Raw genomic sequence first — 3,074 nt, forward strand, 5'->3', positions numbered from 1 at the left:
GGCTCTTCCGGGACCCCTGGGTGTTTCAGTGGTGGCACGGCCAGGACAGCAGCATCCCTCAGACCTGGGGAGAGAGGCAGAGACTGATACTGACCGAACCTGGCGCAGTCCTTGGCCCCAGCACATGAACCTGAGAATCCCTCTCGCCAGACTTTCTAGGTTCTGGTTTCCAGTGGACCACAGCAGCAACCCCACTGAAAAGTTCTGGGAGAAAATCGCTTACTGTCCAAATCATCGTTTTTAAAATCCTGTGCAAACACGAAAGCAAAGCAATGCCTGATAATTATCACCTCCATACCCCCTCCCTTCTCCATCCTCCAATAAACTATGACCCAAATAATTCTAGATTATTCCTAGGAACCTTACCGCGTTCTAGCAGAGGTAGCAGAGCTTTATTAGGGTAAGGGAATGACTGCAGGACAGAATAGTCTCTTTTAGTCGATTCCCAGTGAATGAACGCATTATCAGTGGGACAGAAGAGGCCTCCCTCACTATGCCCCTCCCCGAATTCTTTCACACAGGGAGATTCCCACCCCCACCACCCCACACACACGAATGATGGACGTGGCATGAAATATAAATCTTGTATTTAGCTTACAATGTTTAAAATAATCATGCCAATTTTAATAAGTAACCCTTTTCTTTCTACATGTTTAATCATCTAAACATAAAAGTTAAATAAAAAGATCTAAGTGTTAACAGTTAAACAAAATAAAATAAAACAATATGCTAAACCAGGCACTATTTACGCTTTTTTTTATATCATTCTGAGTTCTATATTTTCACTCATCATTTCCAATAGATTTTCTTATCCCAATGACTTAATGCTAATAACTGTTACTAGTAATAAAATATATTCTAGTTTATTAATATACCATTGTGTCCAGCAGTTAACCCAGGGATGGACATTTAGGCTTTTTTAGGTACTACAAATCAATTATAAACTTCTTACAAAAATAGAAGTTTAAAAAAATAATTTATTTGGATTATAGTTGCAAGGTAATATTACCAATTCAAATGCCATAATCTTTAAGAATTGACATGTTTTTGAATCTTGAAATTTTTATGTTAAGCAAAGCTAAGATATACATCAAGATATCCCATCATCTTTTAAAAATGTTCTCAGTAATAAATGTGATTTTTTTAAATTTCAGGAGTTTATACTTCTTACTAAAATTGTTTTACACAAGATGTCAAGAAATCCTAATGTCTTTCTGCAGACAGTATTTTCTATTACTGAACTCACATTAAGGTGTATTTGAACAGTTATAATTTGATTACTACTATAAAAACCAAAATATTTTTTTGTTTTTTATTTATTAAAACACCCCTTTATTGACTATGCATAGTTATTAACAATTCACATTTCACTTATCTACTGAGAGGAAGAGCGTTTATTCTTTCATTAAAAAGTTAAGCCCTTAGGGCAGCAGCAGGGATGCAGAGACTTCATTCTATAAATGGCACTGTCCAATGAATGTGAAATGTTTCCATATTAACACAAAGGAGAAAAATAAGTAAAACAAATGGGTTTCTCCTGCCCTCCACCGTCCCCTCCCTGCTAATATACTCCTCTTATTTTATAAAATGACAAAAGGTAAATACTTCCTACACCAGTATTCCCATTAATCAGAAGAAGAATGTCAACATTTACTTGGCACCACTAAGTTCAAAACGTCATTAGGGCTGTATAACAGTGACAAAAGGAGTATAAGGCCATGGTCACTTCCTCAGGAAGATGCCTTCTGGACAGCGAGGGTGGAAAATCATGCGGGCTTTCATCAACCCCCAGTACCTTGTTGCTCAAGTTTCTGGAGCCGTTTTTCAAGTTTCGAGATGTTTACTCGATACATCATCAGAAACTTGCCATTCAAATGAAAGACAGGGATGTCATATTTATACCTCTCATACCAAGTGGAGTTTTCTGGAAGTGTGATGTCCACTTCCTATAAAACAAACCTGTTTTTATAAGGCTCCAGAACTTCCTTAGCTTCATCACAGAGGGGACATGGATCCTTTGTGAATAAGGTCAGCACAGGCAGTACAGTTTTAGAGGCAGAGAGATTTCTCAGGAAGGGTCGAAAGCAGTACTTAGAAAGTTGCATACTATTTCCTTGAAACCAGAGCATCTTGCCCCTGAGCCTCCCGCCAGCTACGTTGCCGCCTCTGCCCTGGGCTCCGCACTTCCAAAATATTTTAAATTAGAAGAATGTACTTATATGTTAACATATATTAAATATACAGTGGTGTATATTGACCTAAGAAAGGAAGTTTTTACCACTCTGGTGAAATGAGAGAGAAATGAAATGATTTACCCAAGGCCACACACATTGTTGAGTGAAAAATCCACAAGCCACCTGATTGTCTTATTTATTTTGTTTTTTATTTATATTTTATTGATTATGCTATTATACTTGTCCCAACTTTCCCCCCTTTACCTCTTCCACCCAGCACCCCCCACTCCCTCAGACAATCCCACACCGTTGTTCCTGTCCGTGGTTCATGCATATAAGTTCTTTGGCTACTCCAGTTCCAGTACCGTACTTTACATCCCCATGGCTATTCTATAACTACCTATTTGTACCTCTTACTCTCTTCATCTCTTTACCCATTCCCCTAAAACTCCCTCTCACCTGGCAACTACCAAAACACTCTCTGTATCCAAGGTTCTGTCTCTGTTCTTCCTGTTTGCTTAGTTTGTATTTTAGATTCAGTTGTTGATATATATGTATTTATTGCGATTTTATTGTTCATAGTTTTGATCTTTTTCTTAAATAAGTCTCTTTAACATTTCATGTAATAATGGTTTGGTGATGATGAACTCCTTTAGTTTTCTCTTTCTGGGAAGCTCTTTATGTGCCTTTCGATTCTAAATATCTTTGCTGGGTACAGCAGTCTTGGCTGTAGGTCCCTGCTTTTCATGACTTTGAATATTTCTTGTCAATCTCTTCTAGCCTGTAAAGTTTCTTTTGAGAAATCAGCTGACAGTCTTATGGGAATTCCTCTGTAGGAGACTAACTGCTTTTCTCTTGCAGCCTTTAAGATTCTCTTTATCTTTAACCTTTGGCATTTTA

At 37.7% G+C, this 3,074-nt stretch overlaps 1 pseudogene; it reads right to left on the reverse strand.

The window, feature by feature from the left end:
• Nucleotides 1-1,781: 1,781 nt before the first annotated feature.
• On the reverse strand, nt 1,782-2,129 carry LOC129069821 (glutaredoxin-like protein C5orf63 homolog; annotated as a pseudogene).
• Between the last annotated feature and the right edge of the window lie 945 nt (nt 2,130-3,074).

Source organism: Pteronotus mesoamericanus, unplaced genomic scaffold (genome assembly GCF_021234165.1).
Source record: "Pteronotus mesoamericanus isolate MK-2021 breed Mesoamerican mustached bat unplaced genomic scaffold, CSHL_Meso_final contig_24, whole genome shotgun sequence".
NCBI lineage: Eukaryota > Metazoa > Chordata > Mammalia > Chiroptera > Mormoopidae > Pteronotus > Pteronotus mesoamericanus.